This window comes from Hypanus sabinus, chromosome 28 (genome assembly GCF_030144855.1).
Source record: "Hypanus sabinus isolate sHypSab1 chromosome 28, sHypSab1.hap1, whole genome shotgun sequence".
Lineage (NCBI taxonomy): Eukaryota > Metazoa > Chordata > Chondrichthyes > Myliobatiformes > Dasyatidae > Hypanus > Hypanus sabinus.
Genome location: NC_082733.1, coordinates 20,201,739 through 20,228,631, shown reverse-complemented (window position 1 = coordinate 20,228,631; position 26,893 = coordinate 20,201,739).

Here is a 26,893-nt window from a genome sequence, read left to right as displayed (position 1 = left end):
TTCCTGGACTATCTCTATTCCCTTTCTTGATTAAAGGAACTACATCTGCAACCCTAAATTCCTCCGAAACCTCTCCTGTCCCCATTGATGATTCAAAGATCATTGTCAGAGGCTCAGCAATCTCCTCCCTCACTTCCTACAGTAGCCTAGGGTACATCTCATCCGATCCCAGTGACTTACCCAACTTGATGGTTTCCAAAACCTCCAGCACATCCTATTTCTTATTATCTACATGCTCAAGCTTTTCAGTCTGTTGCAAGTCATCACTACAATCACCAAGATCTTTTTCCGTAGTGAATACTGAAGTGAAGTATTCATTAAGTACCTCTGCTATTTCCTCCGGTTCCATACACACTTTCCCACTGTCACACTTAATAGGTCCTATTCTTTCATACCTTATCCTCTTGCTCTTCACACACTTGTAGAATGTATTGGGGTTTTCCTTAATCCTGCCCGCCAAGGCCTTCTCATGGCCCCTTCTGGCTCTCCTAATTTCCTTCTTCAGCTCCTTTGTATTAGCCTTATAATCTTCTAGATCTCTAACATTACCTAGCTCTCTGAACCTTTTGTAAGCTTTTCTTTTCTTCTTGACTAGATTTATTACAGCCTTTGTACACCACAGTTCCTGTGCTCTACCATAAATTCCCTGTCTCTTTGGAACATACCAATGCAGAACTCCACACAAATATCCCCTGAACATTTGCCACATATCTTCCATAATTTTCCCTGAGAACATCTGTTTCCAATTTAAGCTTTCAATTTCTTGCCTGGTAGCTTCATGATTCCCCTTACTCCAGCGAAATGCTTTTCTAACTTGTCTGTTCCTATCTCTCGCCAATGCTGCTGTAAAGAAGATAGAATTATGATCACTATCTCCGAAATGCTCTCCCACTGAGAGGTATGACAGCTCCAACTTGCCACTCCTTCCAGACTACATAGAATATAAAACAAAGAATCATTTAATATAGTCCAACCAGTCCAAGCCAAGAATTAGCACCAATCAAGTATTCTACTTCTTTCCACATCCAAACTTTAAGATAAACCTTTTTTCCCTTCGTATCCTTAAATAAGTATTCAAAATATATCCGTACAATTTCCCTTAGCCCATTCCTGTGCTAAGGTTTTCCTCATTTTCAATACCCTCCACAGAAAGAAGGTTCTCTGAACTTGCTCTATGATCTGGTATTCATTCATTCCCACATTTGGAAATAATGATTGTGTTTTCTCTATCAAAAGGTTTTTTTTCATACATCTTTATTATTTTCCTTCACAATAGTTTTAAGTTATTTATAAAAAGATTTGAGTATTTATTTTTTCCTTGAATTACAATTTTTTCTCCTTCAGTATGTTGATTCCACTTCAATAGATCCTAAATTATGGCTGCAAAATGCACTCCACAAGAACTATTAATGACACATTTTAGCATACATGATTTGAAGATCAACATTAATTCTGGTTCTAGTTTAAGATGGAGGCTGGCGATGCCCAACAATTACTTATCGGTGGCAAAATACAAAGCAAAGAAAACTACTAAAGGCCTTATTAATAACGATCACTGCTAACAATGTAGAGGTGTGAGTGGAGGTGCAGTGATGGGAGGAGGAAAGGCAAAGGCAAAGGCAAGGCATGGCAGAAGCAAGTGCAGGTGAGCAGAGGTGGAAGCACGCAGAGGCAGCAGCAAGGAAAGTCGCGATGTCTGATAAGCGTTGGACTGAATTGGAAAGGTTGGGTATAGGCCTAATCATGACAATGGGGTCCAGGCCCCAGAGCAGTCCAAGAGCAAGGAACAACCTTATGTTTGGATAACTTAAGTACTGGGCCAGAATGAAAAGGTCACAGTGTCAAGACCGGAGGTGAGGGAAGGGCTGGTTCTGTCTGGTTCTGCTCGGTTCTGCTTGCTGCTCTGAGATATTTACTCAGCTCTGTACTGACTGAGGCTGTGGCCTGCTCTGGCTGTAGTGATGCCTGACTTCATGTCTGTGGTCCCTTCAGTCATTTACTTGGCTTTGCTGTGAACTGAGTCTGTGTCGTGCTCCAGCAAGGCCTATCTTCATTAAAACTTCAGTTCTGAATGCTATTTGCTTACGGTTATTGTTTGTTTGCACCATTCCTTTTCTCTCTGCGCACTGGTGTTTGACTGTCTTTAATGGGCTCTTTTGGGGTATCTTTCTTATGTGGCTGCTGTAAGGAGACACATCTCTAGGTTGTATAATGTTACATACTTTGATAATAAATATACTTTGTACTTAGAACTTCAAACACTAAGGCTATCTCATTAGATGCATTCCCTCCAAAGTTCCTTTACTGCTCTTCATCCGTAATTTCAACAGATGTTAACACTCATCTCGGCTGTAGCTTTCACAGGCTAAGCTTCTGCTTCTAACCCTATTTAATTGAACAGGACCTTTACCCGGGGTTAGTTTGGATCAGAATGTGAACATAACCTTTGAATGGTGGCCTGTAAAATTGTAATAAGGATTTAGATGATGAGATAGAAAGAAGAACATCATCTATTTACTTTTACTGCCTCTCATCTTTTTTTCAATCAATTTTTTAGTAGTGTTCTTGCACATGAGCACTCTTCAAGGAAAGACATAAGAACGTACAAAATAGGAGTAGGAGTAGGCCATCTGGCCCGTCAAGCCTGCTACGCCATTCAATAAGATCATGGTTGATCTGATCATGGATTAATTTCCACCTTTCTGCCTTTTCCCCATGACCTTTAACTCCCCTACTATGCAAAATGCTATCCAACCTTGTCTTAAATATATTTACTGAGGTAGCCTCCACTGCTTCATTGGGCAGCGAATTCCACAGACTCACCACCCTTTGGGAAAGGCTTTTCCCCCTCATCTCTTTCCTAATTTTACTCCCCAGAATCTTGAGGCTAACAGAAAATATTGGAAGCAGCTCAACAGGTCAGGATTTTTCTGTGGAGAGAAAATCAAGTGTTAGGATTTTAGGCTAATCATCTTTGGTCAGAATAAGAAAATGATAGTAATAAACAGATTACAAACAGGGACAGGGATGTAGCAAAGTGTTTGGAGGAGAGGGAAATGACTGGAATTTCATATGGTATGCAAGAATCTGAAGACAGGAGTGAGCAAATGGCGACCAAACAACAATTCCCTTGGTGTTAAGATGTGGTTAGAAGCATGACTGAGATCTTGTATCAGCTGATAAAGAAGGTGCTTCTCAGAAAAATTTCAGCGGCTATAATTAACGGATGGAAAATGTTGAGGCTCATGTTCAGGATATGCCATTATGACTTTACAGTGAACTGGGCTCTGTGTCAGAAGCACATATCACAAAATTGACTCCACACCGTCTAAGTACATTTTCTATCCTCTCTTCCATCACCAGCTTTCACCTTCACAAGCCTCTCACCTTTTTATTTATTACTTACACTCAAACACAGTACACATTTTAACCTGCAAACTTTCAAAGTTCAACATTGCTAAGATGGTCATTGACATTAGACTTGTCCTCCAAGAGATCTATGTTAAAGGTTTCAAAGTTCACTAGCTGCAGTCCATTAAGACTGCAAGAAAAAGAAATCAATAAAATACATAATTAAAGGGACACTCTTAGCTCCAAATAGTTCATATATAATGTGCAGAAAAGGTCTCCATTCTCCAGCACTCATTTAGTTTCATCAAGTAGATGTTTCCCACTTAATGAACATGGGCATTACTTACTTTGAAGATATTTAGAGCCTTTGTTAAGATATGATATTTGAACCTGGGTCAAATGATATAGATGCTTAATAGTTTTCCTTACATTCATGTAATGGTTCTTCATTACTATTGCAGGTAAATTGCAATACCACGATGTTTATTTTCTGCTTAACTATTTGCAGAGTCTGTTCTTATTTAATATTATTATTAAAATCAATTCATTCTATTCATTGCTAGCATTCACAGTTTTCTGCAGTAATTGTTGCAAATGATATACAGTAACAAAAGCATCAAATTACATCTAGCCTTTACTAGAAAGCTATGCTTTTCAGACCCTGTCATGGAAAATACCTCTAGGACGTACTCTCACCTTTTGGAGTGGTGATGGTTTGGAATGAGTTGAGTTTCAATGGGCACTTCTTTAAAGACACTATATTGCAATTTTCAAGACAGTATAAATATAAGGTCATTAGAAATTAATTGCTACTGACACCAAATTCTACGAGAATTTGAATCAACATGTGGAACTGTCTTTTTTTTAAAGAAAGGCTTTTAATTGAACATTATTGTTAAATTGTAATGCTAGCCCTAAGGTGGATGTTCACAGTGATGAAGTATTCTTTTTAAGTTTTCTGAAAGAGGTAAGAAATAGTCATGCTTTTCTGAAATCCTTAAACACCAGTGATGTGCTGTGTCAAATCTTCCTCTTGGATCTACAGAGGGAGTGGCTCTACTTTGCACAGTTTCAAGTTTAGAATCTGTACAATCAAGTGACCATAGCTCTGCAGCTAGTTTGACTTTTGCCACTTACATTTACATTGCAGATGAAAGAAGGACTATTGATAGTTGAAAAAGAAAGAAAAACATGTTTTTACTTAATTGTCTATTTATCAATTTATTTAATTTTTGTTCCACTTTTTCTACAGCCGTAACTGTGGCTCAGCACTGCTCAAATTTCAACTGTAAGTTAGCTGACGATACAACCATCATAAGCAGAATTTCAGATGTTGACAAGAGGGCATTCAGGAGCAAGGTATATCAGCTAGTTGAGAGGTGGCATAGCAACAACCCTGCACTCAATATCAGTAAGACCAAAGAACTAATTGTGGAGTTCAGAAGGGATAAGATGAGGGAACACACACCATAGAGGGATCAGAAGTGGAAAGAGTGAGCACTTGGGTGTGATTTGTTGGGTCCAGGATCTAACCTTGCCCCAATAAATTGCTGTAGCTACATAGAAGGCACAACAGCTGCTAACCTTCATTCCAAGTTTGAGGAGATTTGGTATGTCACCAAAAACATTCACATATTTCTGCAGGTGACCCGTAGAAAGCATTCTATCTGCTGCATGTGCTCGAACGAAGCTGCAGAGAATTGTAAACAGAGTCAGATCCATCATGAGCACCAGCCTCCGTGGTATCCAGGACATATTCAAAGCGCAATGCCTCAAAAATGCGGCTTCCATTATTAAGAAACCCCATCACCCAGGTCATGCCTGGTTCTCATTGCCTCCATCAGGAAGGAGATCTAGAAGTGGGAAGGCACACACTCAATGATTCAGGAACAGCTTCTTCCCCTCTGCCATCTGTCTTCTGAATGGACATTGAACTCATGAACGCTAACTCACTACTTTTTAATTTCTATTTATGCACTACTTATTTAATTTAACTATTTTAGAAACATAGAAAAACTACAGCACAATACAGACCCTTCGACCCACATGTACTTACTTCAGAAATTACCTAGGGTTGCCCATAGCCCTCTATTTTTCTAAGTTGATGTACCTATCCAGGAATCTCATAAAAGACCCTATCATATCCATCTCCACCACCATTGCCAATGCCCATTCCACACACTTTCTGCATAAAAAACTTACCCCTGTGTGGTGAACTACATATACCTGTCTGGACAAGCCCCCTGCTGACTGCTCCTGTGGCCCCTCCCACTGACCGTGGCTCCTCCCACAGACCCCGGTACAAAGGCAATTGAGGCCTGAGCCCGGCCCTCAGTCTCCAGGGTGTAGTATGGTGGTCAACTACTGCTTGTTCTTTCTTCCACTCAATAAAAGCCGATATCTCACCTCACTTCTCAGAGAGTTGTTGATGGTGCATCACCCTGGCATCTCCTCTGTATCTACTTCCAAGCACCTTAAAACTGTGTCTTCTTGTGATAGCCATTTCTGTCCTGGGAAAAAGCCTGTGACTATCCACACAGCTTCTGGCTATTCTCTGACTATATTAATATGTGTGTGTATATATATATATTTACTGTAATTTACATTTTTTTCTGTTATTATGTATTGCAATGTATTGTTTCTGCAATGCCAAATTTCACAGCATGTGATTAAACCTGATTCTGATTCTGATATATATTTATTTTTTGAGATACAGTGCAGAATTGGCTTTTTCAACCCTTTGAGTCACACTGCCCAGTAATTCCTCCGATTTAATCCTAGCCTGATCAAGGGAGAATTTACAATCATCAATTAACCTATCAACCAGCATGTCTTTGTTCTGTGAGAGGAAACCCCCGTAGTCATGGGCAGAATGTACAAACTCCATATAGGAGTGGTAGGAATTGAATCCTGGTCATCTCTAATGTAAGGTCTTGTGCTAACTACTTTGTTACCATAAATAACTATAGTAAATGACTTGACGACTTCAAGCTAAAACTAAACACAAAGTACACTGCAGATGCTGTGGTAAATTAACACGTACAAACAAGCTGGAGGAACTCAGCAGGTTAGGCAGCATCCGTGGAAACGAGCAGTCAATGTTTCGGGCCAAGACCCTTCGTTAGGACTGAAGGAGGAGGGGGGCAGGGGCCCTATAAAGAAGGTGGAGGGAGGGTGGGCAGGAGAAGTCTGGTAGGGGTCAGGTGAAAAACCAATCAGAGGAAAGATCAAGGGGTGGGGGAGTGGAAGCAGGGTGGGGATAGGCAGGAAAGGTGAAGAAAGAATGTGAGGGAAAAGCACTATGGGTAATAGAAGAAGGCAGAATCATGAGAGAGGTGATAGGCAGCTAGAGGAGGAGGCAGAGTGAAACTGGGATGGGGGAAGGGAAAGGGAGGTAATTACCGGAAGTTGGAGAATTTGATGTTCATGCCAAACCGGAAGCTGGAGAATTCGATGTACCAGAAGTTGGAGAATTTGATGTAAAACTATAGCTTGAAGCTATACTTTAAAGCCAATGAAATACCTAGAAATGAAATAACTATTGCAGTATAGGAGTGTAGACCAAATAACAAGAGCACAGTGAGACTTAACAAACAGCCATGTGATAATGATTAGCAAATATTTGCTAACCAATAACAACAGGAAGAACACCCCCCACTATTACCACACTCTCTTTCTGGACCCTGGATCTTCTACGTCCTCTTTGGAGCATGGATGGTTCTTTGGTTTAATGTGCTATTCAAGAGGGAGTTTCATCTTCATTGGTAGAACTATCAACCTCTATGAGAAGTAGTCATGGTACAAGCACAAGAGATTCTGCAGATGCTGGAAATCTAGAGTAGCAGACACAAAATGCTGGGGGTACTCAGCAGGTCAGGCAGTGTCTATGGTGAGGAATAAACAGCTGATATTTTGGACTGGGACCCTTCATCAGTCATGGTATTGTGTCTTTGAAATACATTCACAATTATTTTGGTGGTGGAAAAACAATTCTATGAGACAGGATATAACCAGCAGGCCATGACCTATTGACAGAGCCACTCTCCTTGCATTGCTCATTGGATCTGAAGATACAAAGTACCTGTGTAATGCAAACTCAACTGTCAAGAGAAAATTTGCAGATGCTGGAAATCCAAGCAACACACACAAAATGCTGGAGGAACTGAGCAGGCCAGGCAGCATCTATGGAAAAAAGTACAGTCGACGTTTTGGGCTGAAATCCTTCGGCAGCACACACTGTAATGTTCAACAGCAAGTGTAGTGGTAAATTTAAAGGCACAGGAGTGAAGTTTCTACCCAAATGCAGTTGACAATCCAGGTAAAGTTGTTCCCAGAATTGCACATAATTTGAGCAGTTATATCTTTGACAGTTTGTGCTAAAATGTATTTGCAAACCATCAAGAAACAAATTTGTTATAACTGAGAGCAAGCAACCAATATTTCAAAGATTTTGTTTTCTCAAAAGTTCCTTTGAAATGTTACTTGATATACCCAAGAATGGTAACTTTGTGCATTTGATTAGTACAGCTGAAAATGGGTTCACCACAAAGTGGAAGCATTTTTAATTTTTAATTACAGCTTCAATCTACCACCTGTGAGAAACCTGCAAATGAGTGTAATTAGTGGAAACTCCCAGTGGTGATTAATTCATCCAGGAGTGTGGGCAGTTTTATGGGCAGGGTTGGCTCCAGGCAAAATGTTGTTTCAACTCCAACCTACAGAGAATGATGAAATTTAATTTCTGTGGAGAAAAGAGAAGGTTGCAAAGAATTAATGCTAATTGTGAATCAGAATGAAAATATTAACTCTTTATGACAGGCTTAAAATCATGTTATTTGTCTGAGACAATGGCTCAGACTTAAAGGCTTTTATTATATATTGAACTGTGATAGGCTTAAGTTTTGTGTGAAGCAACAGATGTTTTGACAAAAGGTTCAATGTCAAGAATTAGATATTTGACTGACATAGATAGCGATTAATAAACTGCAAATCAAACTAAGCTCTATTGCACTAAATTTCTAACTGCAACATGCTCCAGCCAAAAGTGTTTTAAGGGCATTAATTATAAAGATGTGTTTTTATATCGTGAACAATGATATTAATTCATTGTGGTTAGGCACATATTAACTCACTTCAGAATTTTGCTGAATGGGTATTAAAACCACATGTAAGTGAAAAGTTAAGTCTCAAGTTATACCATCCCATAGGCACACATGTTTCAATAGCAGGATCCCAAATGATCACTGGATTTCATGCACAATAGGAAACTATCCATCACACTGAACACTGGGGATACTTAGAGCAGACCTAGCTCCAGCATGTGAAATTAGCCGTTGACTTTTCCATTTGTATAATTTGGGATAGAAGGATCCTTTTACTTGACAAACTCCTGATTTCTTGGCTGGAAGATCAATGAAGTTACTTCCCATTCTTATGCATCCCTTAAAAGACGTTATAAAAGAATAACACAAGATTTTGCAGAAGATGGAAATCCAGAGTAACACATGCTGGAGGACCTGAACAGGTCAGGTAGCATCTATAAAAAGGAATAAACAGTTGGCATTCTGGGCCAAGATACTTGAACCTGATTGAGGGGCTTGGCCCAAAACATCAACTGTGTATTTCTTGTTTTGAAATATAAAAGAGTTTTAAGTCTTCTTGCCTTGTGGCCTTCAGTCAACAGCTCGTGAATACTTTGTATATTCTTGTAACTCACCTGGCCATCTAATTACAACTCATGGGCATTATTAATTAAAATCAAAATCTTCAATATTTCTGTTGATATAAAAGCAGCTATTTCCTTTCTTCTGCTGCATAGAATAATATGGTATGATTTTGAAATACTTTGAGCAAATGTGAGCTTGGATTTAGCCAATGTAAAAGTTAAGAGTTAAAGTAGGAAAACCCAAAAAAATTTGGAAGGAACTGTGAAAATGTACACCATACATCCAATCTAGGCAGCAACCAAACTTCGTAATATCTAATCATTTATACAGTAAAAATACTGTCCTAGGCCAGCAATACCTGGACTCAACTTGATGAGCCGCCTGCATAATCTAAAGTTACCCTGCATCACATAAAAGTGTGGACACCAAAAAAGGAGGCGAACTGTGTCTGCAGCAGGTGCAGAGGGCAATCTGTGGATCATTCTGGCCATGCAGACATTCAGCAATGGCACAACAGAGGAAAAAGTGGAGGGCTGAAGCTCCTACTGTTGTACCGGTGATCAATGGGAGCAGAAATGTCCTGTATTGATAGGGACCCAGTAGATCTTTCAGATACACAGCTAGAGTGTCTGTTGTGTGCCATGAGTCAAAACCCAAGGACTTGGATGAGCGTGATAAGGCATTCATTTGTACAATCTTAATAAAAGCATCACTTCATGTATTTTATCTGACCAATGACATCAACAACTTCAATACACTGCACCACCTCTGTCTATCATTAGGAGCAACATCTAATATGCTTTATCACATTCTCAGTCATTTAACACAGCTGCAAATATCACACCCAGATCCTGCAGCCAGAACATACCACTAGGTGTTCATCCATAGCAGCCAATTCATTCAAGAGCATGTACTGATATACCCTGCTCTCAGTTTATAACAAGTAGTCGGACAGGCCTGCACAGCACCAAGTATTTCAGCACAAGTACCTACTGATCTGCTGGAGGCTGTCCATCAAAGCCTTCATCTAAATCTTCTGCAATGGAACTTACATGAAACCTTCCTTTCCATCATATCTGTCTTCTGGTTGCTTGTCTAGATATCTCAACATATCTAGGTTCTGCTTGTAATGTGGCCTCTTGGCAACTATCATGGCTATAACTTCATCCAATACTTGTCATTATTAAAGCAGCCATTATTGAACCTTTAGATTGCAAAAGAGCAGGCTCAAAGAGCTACTCCACAGGTTTGTTCCTCTTTCTCACACCAAGGTTTAAATGGTGTAAGCGTTGTATCTATTCATTTCCTCACTCATCCCACCCTTTCTTCTTTTAGACAGAAAAATTGTAATAAGTTAGGCTGGGATACAAACGGACAAGTGGCCAGTGCCAGGTTTGGGTGGAAGTTAGTCCACAATGAAGTTGCATTGCAGACTGGCCATACAAGAATTGTCATTACGCTGCCTGAAGAAGGAGGCTATGTAAAGTGTATAACACCAGATTTGCTCTGGACCCTATGCTTTTAAGAAATGAGTAGCTATATTTGCATACCCAGAAACTCATCAAAATGCCTAACTGATGACTGATTGTTCTACTCCTGTTAACTTCTGGAGCAGAGAAGAATGAGGGGAGACTTGATAGAGGTGTACAAAATTATGATGGGTATAGATAGAGTGAATACAAGCAGGCTTTTTCCACTGAGGCTAGGGGAGAAAAAACAGAGGACATGGGTTAAGGGTGAAGGGGGAAAAGTTTAAAGGGAACATTAGGGGGGTGCTTTTTCACACAGAGAGTGGTGGGAGTGTGGAATGAGCTGCCAGATGAAGTGTTAAATGCGGGCTCACTTTTAACATTTAAGAAAAGCTTGGACAGGTACATGGATGAGAGGTATATGGAGGGATATGGTCCAGGTGCAGGTCAGTAGGACTAGGCAGAAAAATGGTATGGCACAGCCAAGAAGGGCCAAAAGGCCTGTTTCTGTGCTGTAATGTTCTATGGTTCTAACACACTGTATCTTCCCATTTTTAATATGTTGTAGGTGAAGTTCTCCAGTTTAAGATGTCCTGGGTCCTTTGGGACCAAAGGTGAGGGATGGGCCAATTCTGGTCGCTGCTCCTACGATGTTTACATTGCTGTGCACTGAACTGTGGCCTACTCCAGCTGGCTTTGTGTCCATGGGACTCACTTCTGTTCTGAATGCTATTTGCTTACTTTTATTGTTTACATGATTTTTTTTGAGTGCTTGACCATCTTTTTTTAATGGTTTCTTCTGGGTTTCTTTGTTCTATAGCTGCCTGTAAGGAGACTGAGCACAAGGTTGTAAGATGTATACATACCTTGATAATAAATGTACTTTGAAATTTGAAGTTGTTGTGCTAGGTCAGCAGATGTCAAGCATGAAGAAACAAGTGATCAAAGGGATATTTTAAGATAATGCAGTGCAGCAGGCTGTCCTCCCACAGATTCCTGGATTCCACTGTCCTTCCTCAAAATGGCAATATTTGAGATAACACTTTTCAGGTACTGGTGTTACTATCAGCTAGCCCAAACTGCATCCAATCATTCTGAGAACCATACTTTGACCCTAGACTTTCTAGGTGCAGTTGCGATTATCAAGGAAGTCCATCTTCAGAGCTGAAACAGGAATTGCAATTGGTTTATTATTATCACATGTACTAAGATACAGTGAAAAGCTCGTCTTGCATGCTGTTCATTCAGCTCAAATCCTTATGCACTGCATTGAGATAGAATCATATAAACCAATAACAATGTAGAATAAAGTGTAACATCGACAGAGAATATCTTCCACTGAATGTTAAATGCACCCAGCATCTTGGCTGCAGGTTGCAAAGTGTTAAGGCTGTGAGATGGGCAAAGGCAAGGACTGAGGGAGATTTTCTCTTTTGGAAAGTGGACCGGAATGTTTTCAGGATTAGAGTTTGCATCACCTCATCTGAAGCTTTTAAGTTTGGACCATGTACACTAATAGCTAGTTTCCTTTGGTTCCATGAGCGAAAAGTCCAAAGGGTCTTCTTTAGTTCTGCAGGATGCCACAGAAATGCCAACCTTGCTCATTTTCAGTGGGGATTCTCATCCTTGAACACTGTATTCCTCTTCGTTTGTAACTCCAGAATAAGGTGCATACACCGCTATATTAATTGAACTGACCATCACCACTGTGTCTCTCATGGTGGTGATATTGATGTCAAAGTGCCTAAGTTCCCAACTGCAGCAGAGAGAATTATGTCAGAGAGATGTTCAGGACTGTGGTTATTGGGACTGCCCATGAGTTTCCTAGCATCCAGCTTGTTTCTTTAATAGTATAAGAACATAAAAACATAAGAGATAAGAGCAGGATTAGGCCATCTGGCCCATCGAGCCTGCTCCACCATTCAATATGATCGTGGCTGATCTGACCATGGACTTATCTCCACCTACACACCTTTTCCCTATAATCCTTAATTCCCCACTATGCAAAAACTTATCCAACCTTGTCTTTACTGTGGTGGCTTCCACTGCTACATTAAGCAGAGCATTTCACAGACTCACCACTCTCTGGGAAAAACAATTCCTCTTCATCTCAGTCCTAAATCTTCTTTTCCAAATCCTGAGGCTCTGTCCCCTAAGTCTAGTATTATGATGTGAATGTCAGCAGTGTATGGTTTTATTTAACATGGGGTACCCATTGCACACTGTCTCCAGTGACAGAGAGTTATCCCTGTTACATGGGTATCAATGGTCTACAATGCTGGCACATACACAGGTGTCAACAGCATATATGCACTCATTCTTTCACATGTGTGAAAACATACACACACAGACTCAAGTATCATTACTCAAATTTCACCTTAGTCACTTATCTACTTGCAATGCTGCCATGGTACTTAACTGGTGTTTAATTAGAATTGAATGGCATGGAAATAAAAATGAAAGGCATATCAAAATGAACAGGAAATGATTTATCAGTATGTTATCCATGCTGACGACAAATTTTGTGCATTTGGGATTGGAATAGATCATTAAATAATGTTAGACTTTTTAAATGTGTACTTTCTGCTTGTCGTCTCGATGGGAAAATAATGTGTACGAGGAAACTTAGATCATAAAACCATAAGACAAAGGATCAGAAACTGGTCATTCAGCTTATCAATACTGCCCCACTATTCCATCATGGCTGATTTATAGTCCCTCTCAATCCCATTCTCCTGCCTTCTCTTGGTACCCTTTGATGCCCTTACTAATCAAGAACTGATCAACTTCCACTTTAAATACACCAAATGAATTGGCCTTCGCAGTCATCTGCAGCAATAAGACCCACAGACACACTTCCCTCTGGCTAAATAAATTCCTTCTCATCTCTGTTCTAAAGGGACGTCCTATTATTCTGAGGCTGAACCCTCTGGTCCTAGACTCCCCCACTGTAGGAAACATACTCTCCACATCCATTCTATCTAGGTTTTTCAATATTTACTAGGCTTCAGTGAGAACCCTAACATTCTTCTAAACTCCAGCAAGTACAGGCCCAGAGCCATTGAATGCTACTTATACGTTAACCCTATCGTTCTCATGAACCTCCTCTAGGCCCTAACCAATGCCAGCACATCCTTCCTTAGGTAAGGGGCCCAAAACTGCTCACAACACACCAAGGGGGGTCTGACCAATGCCTTGTAAGCCTCAGCATTATATCCTTGTTTTTATATTCCAGTCCTCTTGAAATGAATGATAACATTGCATTTGCCTTCCTGACCACCAACTCACCATGCAAGTTAGCCATCAGGGATTCCTGCACAGGGCCCCCAAGTCCCTTTGCACCTCTGATTTCTGAATTTTCGCCCTGTTTAGAAACTGGTCTACCCGTTTATTTATTTCAACAAGGTGCATGACCATACAGTTCCCTACACTATATCCCATCTGCTACTTCTTCGCCCATTCTCCTAATCTAAGTCCTGCAGATTCCTTGCTTCCTCAGCACTACCTGCCATCCATCTTACTCTGTATGGGCCGCAGTCCTCACCACAAAGCCATCAATTCCATCATCCAAATCATTGACATATAATGTGAAAAGAAACAATTGGAAATTGACCCCTGCAGAGCACCACTAGTGACCGGCAGCCAACCAGAAAAGGCCCCCTTTATTCCCACTCTTTGTCTCCTTTCAGTCACCAATCTTCTATCCATGGTAGTATCTTTACTGTAATACAATGGGCGTTTATCTTGTAACAAGCCTCATATGTGGAACCTTGTCAAAGAGCTTCTGAAAATCCAAGCAAACAAAATCCACTGACCCTCGTTTGTCTATCCTGCCTGTTAGTTTCTCAAAGAATTTCAACAGATTTGTCAGGCAAGATTCTTCTTAAGGAAACCAACATGACTTTGGCCTTTTTATCATATGCCTCCCAAACACTGAAGCTGAGCTAAATGGCCTATAATTTCCTATCTTTTGCCTCAGTCCCAAATATCTTCTCTCTAGTAATAGCAGCTACACTCACTTCTGCACCGACACTCCAAACTTCTGACATACTGCTTGTGTCTTTCACAGTGAAGACTGATGCAAAATGCTTTCTAAGTTTGTTCATCATTTCTTTGTCCCCATTCCTACCTCACCAGTATCATTTTCCACTGGTCCCAGTATCGTTATCCACTCGCACCTCACTTTAACTCTATATATCTAAAAAAAACTTTTGGTATCCTCCTTTATATTTTTGTGTAGCTTCCTTTCATATTTTTACTTTTTATTTGTCTTCTATTGGCTTTTAAACGTTTTCCTGTCTTTCAGCTTCCAACCTACATATGACAATCTCCCATGAGGGTTGTAATATTGCCCTTCTTACATGATTTTTCTATCTCCCATTGTAATTTGTACCCCATATTCTAGCTACTGTTTGGAGGCCTGTGTATAACTCACATCAGGGCCCTTTTGACCTTGCAGTTCTACATCTTTCAATAAAACTTAGGCTGGGGTGAAGAAAATAGATTGCTACAAGTAAAAAGAATTTCTATGACTAGCGCCTCCAACTCAAGCATTGTGGTAATTGGTAGAGAAATTGGATAGGGTTTAATTATCCTGAAGAATGTTCTCAGCCCGAATCATTAACTGTTAATTCATTCCATAGGTGCTACCTGACCTGCGGCATTTTGTGTGTGTTACTAGGGATTAACTACATTTTTGACAACTCACTAGTTGCAGAAATATATTTTTAAGATTCCAAGTATCTTTCTATTATCTGAGAAGAGATACAGTATGAAACTATATAGTTATAGTTCTGCCTGTGTAACATAATTGAAGGGATATTGCAGGGATCTATCATTAGAGATAGAGAGATTGAGCACTTGGCTATGTATCAGTTCATCAGAGAGAATCAGACATATGGTTGGTTTGACATCAGCTGGCTTAGGATTCATGCTTGCCAAAGCTTTCCACCACTGCAGTTTACAAGTCTGTTGTAGACCGATTGAGTAGTGACTGATGCAAGATTAATTGCTCTGATTAATCAGCAGCTTTATTATCTTTATAGCATTATAGTATGCACCAGCAGGTTGGTCTTCTAAAATCATGAAAACCCTACCACGCAAAAGATTATTCACCATATTGGGTTTGGCTGCCCATAACAAACCAGTCATTGCTATTCTTTCAATCTTGCCCCACAGCCATGTCAACGTTCTTTGTTTAAATATTTGACAAATACTTCATAAGTGAGAATTTTTTTCTCATGTCATCTTTGGTTCTTCCATCAATTAGATTTAATCTACTTCCTCTGATTCTCAAATGTTATACCATTATTTATTTAATTATTTTTATTTCACCATCTGGGTTCTGTATAGTTTTGAAAACTTCTATCAAAACTCTTGGCCCCTTTCTGTTGAGCAGTTCTTGAGTTCTCAGATGAAGGAAGACAGGCTTGTTTCGTCAACTTTATGAATTAGTATGAATCACACTAAATTAGAAGCACAGTGGTAAGCCCTGTGAATGGGAACGGAGCATTAAAAAGGCACATAGGCATATATGAGGATTCAGTAATATAGTAGATAGAGCTTCAGCTGGCAAACACTGAGGTCATCCAATACGAATATGAGACAGGAAAGATGGAATTTCTTCAGAAGTTAAAAGACTCAGAGCTATGATGCACTGATACTTCAAATGTTCACGCATGTACCAATCTGTAAGAGTTGCCACATAGTTACAAAAATTAGTGGAATGTTGGCACTTATTACAGGTGTACATAAATTCTAAAGGGAAGAAGTGAAGCTTCTGTTGTATGAATCAAATTCCACATGATGCAATATCTTCTCCTTTGCGCATCTAATCCCAGAAATAAAAACATGGTCTTGAGCAAGTAAAGGATTAGTTCACTAGAATGATTCCCAGATTCTCAGTTTAATGCATGAACTTGGGTATTATTTACTTGAGTTCAGAAATCTGGAACCTTTGATTAAAGATTGTGAAGTTAAAGAAGTTATTAAATTATTTGAAATATTAGATATGGAGAAACAATCTCCCTTTGTTGGTGAATTCAATAAGAAGATGCCATCTTAGACAGGCCCAAATGGGTTTGGAGTCTTAATGGGAAGTGTTTTCACAGAAAGGCTAGTGTAAATCTGGACTTCACTCCCCAAAATATTGAAGATTCTGGGTTACTTGATATTTTGGAAATTGAGATTGCTAGATTTTGAGTAGATGGGAGCATTAAGGGATATGGAGCAAACCATGGGAAATGAAATTGAGAAACAGATCAAACTTGGTCCATCTGAGTGACAGAATAAGCAAGGTGTTGAGTAATCTACTCCTGTTCTGTTCCTGTTTGTAAATAGGTATGATAGCAAAATGTGATTTTCTTCATCGCAAACAGTTACTATCTGAAAATTTAGCCAAGTGTTAGTTTAAGTGCTTGCCAAGCATTTGTTTTGTTCAACCACCTGTTACCGGTTAATTATTCTGAGGAGATACTCATAAATCATAACACTGGACAATTAATCAAGTTGTCAGGATTGAGGTTAGAGGTTGTGAAGGAAAGATCAAAGGTCACCTTCAAGCTGATAAAGGTCAGGGTTGTGTTGCATCTCTCATTGTCAAGTAATGTCAAGAGAAGATCGAAAGGAACAAAAGGGAAATCAATGTTCAAAAACAAGTATCCAAGAAAAACATTTCACCAATATACAAAAGGGAACAGAATAAACTATTATTTGTACTAAAATATTAGTGAGTAATTCACATATTAAGGACCATCTTGCTACCAGATTGTGAGGAAAATTATGGAAACACACTTCATATAGAAATACAATTAAAAACACATAATTTTCATGCATCATAAATATTCTTCACGCTTGTTGTTAAGTTAATTAATGTAATTAGAGAATCTAAATTGATCAAGAAAAGTCTTTGTGTAGAGCAGCATTGCTTTGCCTCATTGCTTCCTAATCAAGAAATAAAATGTCACTTTTACAGATGATTTAAATAAAAAATCATGAAGGTCTTCTGTTTCAGAACAGGAAAACAGGATTTGATCAGAGTTTAATTGTTTTTTACTGGAAGATGCATGTGAATAATTCATTGACTTGTAGTGCCTCCTCTCATCCAGAGACCTTTGTAGGTAGTGTGTGAAACTACAGGAATATGGACCTTTTGAGGTGGAAAGGTGGTAAGAAAACTAGATTTGACCCCACACTTACAGATAGGAGTTAGCATCAGCCCTCAACTGTGAGCTGTCAGATTCATCACTTTTCTCCGATGTCTGGGTGATACCTCTTTTTTGATATTTGTGCTAATTACTGTGATGACAATCATTGCTTTCATCTCTGAACATTAAGGTGTAATTTTCTCACCAGTGAAAGCATAGACCTTCAGGTGGCAGACTTAAAATCTCATCCACAGTCGTGATTCCTTCAATCATCAGCAGAATAAGAAAGGACAGTCTCTATTATCCTTAGAGACTGTACAACATGTATTTCAAATGATCTTCAGTCACTTTAATTTAATTTTATGGATGAAACCTTTCAAATACCACAGCTGTTTTTCAATTATATAAGTTGCAACAGTATGGTTTTACCTATTAAAAATTAACAATTAACAAGCATTTTACTTTATATTCTTTTCATTTGAGTGAATAAATTAGAAGTCCAGATTAATCTTGTTCATTTGTACTGTTTACAAAACATCTCAATATCAACCTGGAATTGTTTCAAATATCAAAATAATAATCTACTAGTCTATCCATTCTTAGACTATTAAAAGTGCAGACTTTATAGAATCTCATTTGAAAGTCAGTGCATTTGACCTTGTTAGATAATTGCTTTCTGCTAACTGATTGCCACTGAGTAACACTTCTGCACAAAGATTAAGAAAGTTTTAGAAAGATATAGGCAGATGGCTTTTGCACCTAATTGTCTTAAATGGTGCGCTCTATTTTAAAACACTGTCTTATTGTGTTATTAAAATACAGATCTAATGGAGGAAGTACTTTAGCAAAGGAAGACATGAGGTAATTTTTTTTGTTAGAGACATAATTGCTTGAGTGATGGTGTGCCCAGTTGTTATATCATTCACTACTAAAAGCTGCTTTAAAAGTGTTCTCCAACTGATGTTGCATCATTCCCCATACTCAAGAGTCCGAGGCCCTCACAGATTGGATTTCTTTAATTAGATGTCAGAATTAATATTCCTTTGATTTATGTGTGGTAGGAACTGCACAGAGGCTGCCAGCATAGAATTCACACATGTGTCTAACAGTTTAAGTTCAGTCAAATTTGTAATCTCATACTGCAGCTGTATGACTGCTGCTGATTGAAAAATGGTGCTTATGCTGTAATGTAGTTTGGCATAGTTTTGTTTTACTGAAGGCTAACATGAGGTTGGAGTACCAAGGAGGTGTAGTCCTAGTGTTAGGAGAACCAATCAGAAATGCTTAGTAAAGCATGTGCATGTTAACAGATCTCTAGGCTACATCAGTCCTGCCGAAGGGTTTCAGCCCGAAACGTCGACTGTATTTTTTTTTCCATAAAGCTGCCTGGCCGGCTGAGTTCCTCCAGCATGTTATGTGTGTTGCTCAATTTTCAGCATCTGCAGATTTTCTCTTCTTTGTGGCTGCACTTCTAACAAGAATAATAATGATTTGGTGATTGCCCTTCATGTTCAAAGATGACAGGGAACATGTTTGGGGAAGTTTTTAATGTGGAAAAAACATTGCACTGGGGCAGTTTCATTCTGTTGACCTCAGAAGTCCAGATCTAGTGGTTTGAACAAGTATCACAAATTGGAGTTTTCCTTGGTTGCAGTGGATGACCATCACATTTTCTATGCCTTGTCACGTCCTTCACTCTCCACTGAACATTGCAGTACTGCCTTCCTCACCGTTAGATCTCATTGTGGATCTCATCTGCCCATTCTGCCATTGCTGACTTTGCTTGCTAGGACACGCATGTACCAATCTAACTCGGGTATGAGGCCTGCCAACTACCCTCACCTGGTTTATCCTGCCTGTCAAAGAGGTGCATCAGGGTGTGGCTGTTGTTACATGCAAAAAGCTACTTGGAGCCACAGGTGAGAGCTGAGAGTCCGGAGGGGACCAAAGATGAATGATGGACCCGACAAGCCCTTTCACTAGAGCTGCTACCCCTCCCTGGATACCCCAAACACCCCATAATAAATAATAATAATGATAAAGGTAGAGTTAACCAAGAATATGTCATTACCTTCCATTACCAAGTCATTTCCAAGGCTTACCTTCCAGACAATTCTCCATTGATGAGGATCTGAAAGAAATGTTATTCTTGCAGTTTTCATGACAATATGTCCTTTATCACAATGCCATGGCATTGCAATACTGCATTTTGAAACAAGATCTTTGGGTAGTGTTATGAATTCCCGTAACTGGATAACTTACCAGCAAAGATAGAGAGGTCTGTTGAAGTCTGTTGTCACTATTTTCAAACGTTTTATTCATAAAGGGACACAAAAGTAGGGTTAATACATACATTTAGATAGGGCACATTGTCAACACTCAATCTAAAGCGCGGGTATATTAATGATCATCATTATTAAGTGAGCTCTGCTGATGTCTAGGGGTTAATAAATTGTCCGTTGGAAATATAAAAGTCACTCAGAAGGCTGCCGGCCTCAACCCTTTGAAAATCGCTGGGTTTCACGTGGGGCGACCGAGAGAGAGAGATTGGTGGGAGAAGAGAAAGAACTTGCTGAGTCTCGATGAATCTTCCGTGAAATCGGGGGAGCATTGGTTTCCTCTCCCCGATGTTAGTTAAAGCAGTTTTCTGTGATTCCAGCCACAGATTCCAATCCCGGAATCTAACGCACGTGGCTTCCTTAAGAATGGCTTCCCGCTGCTGCGGGACCACACTCTCGTGTCTTCTTGGTGCGTCTGAGGGGGCTGTCCCCCCGAGACTCTCCTTTGTACTTCCTCACGGGGTCGCAGGTGTCAATCAGGTTGGGATGATGCAATCTCTCTCTCAACCAGCCCACCTTGCCCGAGGGCTTTTCACGTGGTCTCCATGAGACAATAGTCGCTGTTGTCTTTATTCTGTATCGCTGGTGGTACCTTCAGTTTGGCACGTCTCTCTCTCTCTCTCCGACTGGGTCTACTGACCCCCCCCCTTCAACGTGTGCTCTTGCGATTCTCAGAAAGGAGGGGGCTGAGATCATAACTGTAGGCTTAGCATTTTTTTTATATAAAAGAACAGCAATTGTTTTCAGAACGAGCCAGTCTCTGTAATAATGGCAAAAATAGTTTGATGGCATAGTTTCCATGACATGGATAATGAAACGGTTTTTTTTGTCACCGCAACAAGGAATCTTACAGCTTGGAAGCAAGCAAGCAAGTGTCATGCCAACTGTTATTCACTCATTTACACTGATGCTACAGTAATTTCAGCCTGGTTATTTCCAGAGATTTGAAGAGAAGTTCAACTTCTGTGGTAATGTGATTGATAAGAGTGGATTGGCTGTCTATTGTACATCACAGCTAATTTCCTTCACATCAGAGTTGAGCAACTGATCTATTATTATCGATCTTCTTCCCCACTTCTTCCTCATTGTCTCAAAGACTTTGGTGCATTCACCAGATAGAGAAGGGCAGTGTTGTCCAGAACAGCCCACTGCCCTCACTCTCGTGGTTATTTACATTTTGCCAGGGTTCTTGGCTTAAAAAGAGAGAAGCTAAGTCATTTCCAGAGGGAAAGGTGAAGAAATTTAATGGTAAGCATTAAAATCCATTTGGATTCTGTCCTTTTCAAGCCCTTTGCATCGGATGATGTCAGGAAATGCTGTCAGATTATTGTAGAATAGCCTCATTGAGTCTTAAGAGTAACAGCATTTTTACAGTCATTTGTTAAGAGCACCATCAACGTACGTGAGGTATCGGCACCACATTTTACCCATAGTAATAAGCTTCCAGAACAAGTAATTTAAGCATTATATGTCAGTGTTACTGATTTTATGAGGCTATAAACAATTCCTGTGAGTTAAATAATTGTAGAGGCAGCACATACAGTCACTTATCAGCCACAGGGCTGTTTCTGCTGAATAAACTTGACATATTTTAATTGCTGTTGCAGTATAAGTTCAAACTGTAGATTAAAACCAGCAAAAATTACCACAGCAAAATGGAAATCGCTGTGAAACCACAGTTAAGTTCCCCAACATCAGTTAAGGAAAAGGATAGTAACAGTTCAGATTCCAATGAAGGAGGTAAGACCCAAAGCATTCCTCTGTCTTTGATTTACAGAAGTACTTTCTGTAAATGTAAATTGGATGTTGCATTTCCTAGTTGACACCAGTGGTTATAATTTACAATTTCTTTTATCTATAAGGCACTTTGACACTTCATAGTCATCTGGAATATGTTGTAGTACTCCAAATCTTTCTTATTTTATAAGTTCACCTTGTCATGTTGTTATGTCTGATTTTTTTTAAGAGTTATTCCTTTGTGCATTCTTTCGAACAGCGTTCTGTTCTCCCTGAACGTGCATTGCCTCCAGAATGTGGACCTTACAACTTCAATAAGACATGGATAATGAAACGGTTTTTTTTGTCACCGCAACAAGGAATCTTACAGCTGGGAAACAAGCCCATAGTGTCATGCCAACTGCTAGTCACTCATTTACACTGACGCTGCAGTAATTCCATTGTATTTACTCCACTTCTCATCAACTTCCTTAATTTTCTAACACTCACTGACACTGTAGAGGTAATTTATGATGCCTAATTTAACCTTCCAGCCAGGTGGTGGCTTGGGTGTCATAGCGATATAGCTAGGGGTGAAACTTCAAGAGAGCAATAGTTGTAGGAAATTCTGGAGTCAGAGAACAGACAGCATGTTCTGCAGTGCTGTCACATCTCTTTGGAGAACTGAGCTACTGTGAAAGTTGTGGTAATGTGAGGAAATTCAGCTAATACAGGAGGCCAATGAGTATATGAAGGCAGTGGATATCAGTTCTCACTGAATGTTTTACAATCAACTTCAAACAAAAAAGAAGGGAATTAATCAGATCTTTTAATTAAGAGAAACAAATGTAAAGTATTGGTTGAGAAAATATTGAGGGGGTTATCCCCTTTGAAAATGGATTTAAACATTTAAATGGCACAGTAGCATAGTAGTTATTACAACACTTTACAACACAGATGACACTGGTACAATCCCAGCCACTTCCTAAAGAGTTTGTACATTCTCTCTGTGACCATGTGGGTTTCCTCTGGGTGCTCTGGTTTCCTCCTACAGTCCAAAGGCACACCAGTAGGTAGATTAATTGCTCACTGTAGATTCTCCCGTGATTAGGCTAAGGTTAAATTGACGGATTGTTGGGTGGCATGGGTCAAAAGGGTTGATGGGCCTATTCTGCACTTTAACTCAATAAATAAATAAATCATCTTAGGCTGAAATATACCTGTGGAGGATCTGACCACAATTTCTAATAAACCTTCTTGGCTGCTGCCAAGATGTCAAAGGCCTAGTGCGTGACATGATATCAGCTGGAAATGACATGATATCATTGTTTAAAAAGCAAGGAATGAATATACAGACAATACCAAAGAGTATAACAACTAGTTAAATTTCACTCATGTATTCTATTCATTGTATTCTGTTCTAAGGGGTAATATAAAGCTTCAGTCAGAATTATGGACCAACACTATGTTTTTATTAAGAAATGGTCAGCACAGAGTGAATTGTTTGAGGATAGACATGGATAGTCAATGAGGATAGTATGATTGATGTAGCCTATGTGAACTTCTGCAAGACAGTTGAGTTAAAAAAAAGCAGAAGCCCATTGAATTTAAAGAAGAGTGGCAAAGTGGATCCAGAACTGGTTCCAAGGTGGGAGATAAAGAAATTTGCTGGATGTGAGTGGAAGGATTTTACAAACAGATAACGGAAACGTGGATGATACAAGATTTGAATCTATGGGAAACTTTTGTTTAAAGGAAGATACTAATGGTCTGATTTGGTTGGGTAGGTAAATGGTAATGGAATTTAATCTACAGAAATGTGAAGTAAAGCATTGGGAAGGTGCAACCAGGCAAAGGAAGATTATATAAAAATGAGAACTGATGGGTGCAGTGGAGGCACGCAGAGTTTAAAAGACATAGAAAATACCTTCATTGTTTCATTGGCCAAGGAGCTGAATATGAGAGCAAGAAGGTTATAACGGAACTGGATCCAGTACTAGTTAGATCATAATTTGAGTACTAGAAACAATACTGCTCATGGCAGTATAGGAGAGGTAAGTTGCATTGAATTGTAGGTAAATAAGTTATGAGGAAAGTTTGAAAGAGTTGGGGTTGCTCTATTTGGAACAGAGGCAACTTTAAATATAAGCTGAGATGGAATAATAAGGAAGTATTTCTTGATTATGGGGCATAGATTGACAGTGATTAGAAGGAGAATTAGAGAGCGAATTGAGATAAGATTAAAAAAGGCATTTTCACCCAAAGAAAGGTAACTATCTGGAATTCACTGCCTGAATGTTGAATGATGCAGAAATCTCATTATCGAAAAATGGAAGCCATATATACACTTGAAAAGCGAGGACATGCAGGTTAAAGGACCTAAACTGGGAGATAGAATTATGCTGGATGGCTCTTTCTTTCCCGGAACAGGTGCAATGGTTGAAAAGCATTCGTGTGAAACATTTTCTATAATTTCACGGTTTTCATCTTTAATTGACTATATACCTGATTTTATATGTACACCTGATTTTACAGAACATGATCAGTCTGCATATTTATAGTTCTTTTAAAGTAACATTCTGGGACAGTCATTGTGTAAAGAAAAACATATTTTTGTTATATTATTGTAAGCTGTCCTTTCATCACCAGGAAAATTCCAGGTTCTCATCAGGGAATATGTATAATTTTTGTTCAATCAAGAATATTTTTTCTTCCTATTAAACCAGATAAATTAAATCTTAAACATCTCTAGATGAAAGAGAGAATGAATAACATTAATCTACTCCTCTATTAATAAAATCCCTCTATTCCTGATCAAAAGTTAATTGAGATATACACCGGTTAAATGATTTCTTTGAATCTCTTTATTGGTTCTTGGTAAATTAAAACTCACACTATTATATTTATTCACCATTGCAATCTATCTACTGTTAGAGTGAGATTTTTACATGTTAGTTTCTACACATGCGATAACAATTTAGGCAATTAGTATTGTCTTAACTGAATGATTTGGACTACTAGTTCATCACCAATATAATTTTAAGTAGAAAAATATTATTTTAATGACTTGTACTGAAAACAGAAATGTGTGCTGAATACAGGATCACAGAAAATAAAGTTTTTGAATCAATTTATAAATAAAAGTGCTGAAAATTTGCACAGCGAAATCCTGAAAGTGCTCAGAACATTGTTTAGAGCCATTACTGCAGTAATAGATATCACTAGAGAGATACAATTGTTGCTACTTTACAGAGCTACCTTGCCAGTTCTTTGTTTTGCCTGTAAATATAGAGCAGAGCCTAATGCCATAATTTTAAACTACAACTTTAATAGTATAATCCACTGCATATTCTCCTCTTGAAACACTGGAATTTAGAAGGATGAGAGGGAATGTGATTGAAACATAAAAGATTATTAAGGGATTGGACACACTAGAGGCAGGAAACATGATCCCGATGTTGGGGGAGTCCAGAACCAGAGGCCACAGTTTAAGAATAAGAGGTAGGCCATTTAGAACGGAGTTCAGGAAAAACTTTTTCACCCAGAGAGTTGTGGATCTATGGAATGCTCTGCCTCAGAAGGCAGTGGGGGCCAATTCTCTGGATGCTTTCAAGAAAGAGTTAGATAGAGCTCTTAAAGATAGCGGAGTCAAGAGATATGTGGAGAAGGCAGGAACGGGGTACTGATTGTGGATGATCAGCAATGATCACATCGAATGGCGGTGCTGGCTAGAAGGCCTGAATGGCCTACTCCTGCACCTATTGTCTATTCTAAATTTGGAATGGCAAGTCCAGATTTAAGGTGATCCCAGTCCTCAAGCATTGAAAAGTAAAATTGCTTTGTCGTATTATGGAAATGTAAAGGTAACGGTTGGAAATAACTCGTAAAATGTGTAGCTCGAGTGGCTGATGGTTGGGTTGAGTTGTTCTCCGATCTTGGCAATGCATTTGCAAATGATTCTCCAGCATATGAGGAGATATCATCAGTGTGCTATTCACTTGCGGTGAGTCCTCTGAATACTTGGCCCTTATATACTTATCATTCATTTGATTGGTCATCATTACAGAAACTCAGTTGTGATGTAGGAGGAGACTTTGTGATGGTATTGGTTGTGAGTAACCTGATCTACACGCAGTGACCAGTTTATTAAGTACCTCCTTTTCCTTCCCATCAGTACAGATCAATCTGACTATTCTTTTCTGACCTCGCTCATCAACAAGGCATTTTCGCCCATAGAACTGTAGCGCACTAGATATTTTCTTTTTTTTTTTCACAACATTTTCTGTAAATACTAGGGACTGTTGTGCATGAAAATTCCAAGAGATCCGCAGTTTCTGAGATACTCAAAGCACTCCATTTGTCACAAACAATCCACACAAGTGCATGGAACAAAAGTCTCCTGTCCCAATTAAGCTAAGTAATGACCCCAATAAACAAAGGGAACCCTGGCTATTTTCTTGATTAGTTTTGTTCTTTAAGAGTTGTCCCAAATAAGCAGCAGTCCTGATTAACTGGTGGCCAAATTAATTGGAATCCACTGTATTTGTTTTAATGTGCAGGTATACAGATTTACCTAATAAAGTGGCAGCTGAGTGTTTATGTTGATATCTGACTCATTGAAGAAAGCAGAAATACTGAGAAATTAATGGTGCCTCTGCCATCTTAACACAAACTTCTGTGTATAGTCCAGTCATGTTTCAAATAATTATTCTCCTTTGATTGTTGGCCAAGATATCTTCTGCAGATGATTAAAATTATCTTGAAACATAACGTATTACAACAGTTATAACCTTCATAACTACAGGCAAGCCAGGTCTAGTCACAAAGAAGACTGTCAAGGATTCATCTGCCATTTAACAAATTTTATCAATTGCAGTCACGAGAAGGCATAACTTTGTTTGACTTTGCTAGCTTGTGAGTGCCATATTATATTATGCCTTTTAAAATGGATCCTCTGTCCTAGTTTGATTTTCTCCTCAAAGTCCTGTGCTAGAGAGTCCTTCCTTTCAATTTGGATTTCTCCTTGTCTGACAGGCTGATGGCTGCCAAGACAGAAGGGAGAATGCCTTGCTGGGTTTAATGAACAGCTTGTCCTTTTTAAGTCTTGCATATATGCAATAGGTCGGCAGTGTTCTTGTCAATGCGGAAGGTGAAATGTGGCCTAATTTAATTTTACCTATCCCCTTTTTAATGAGCTCGATTGGAAT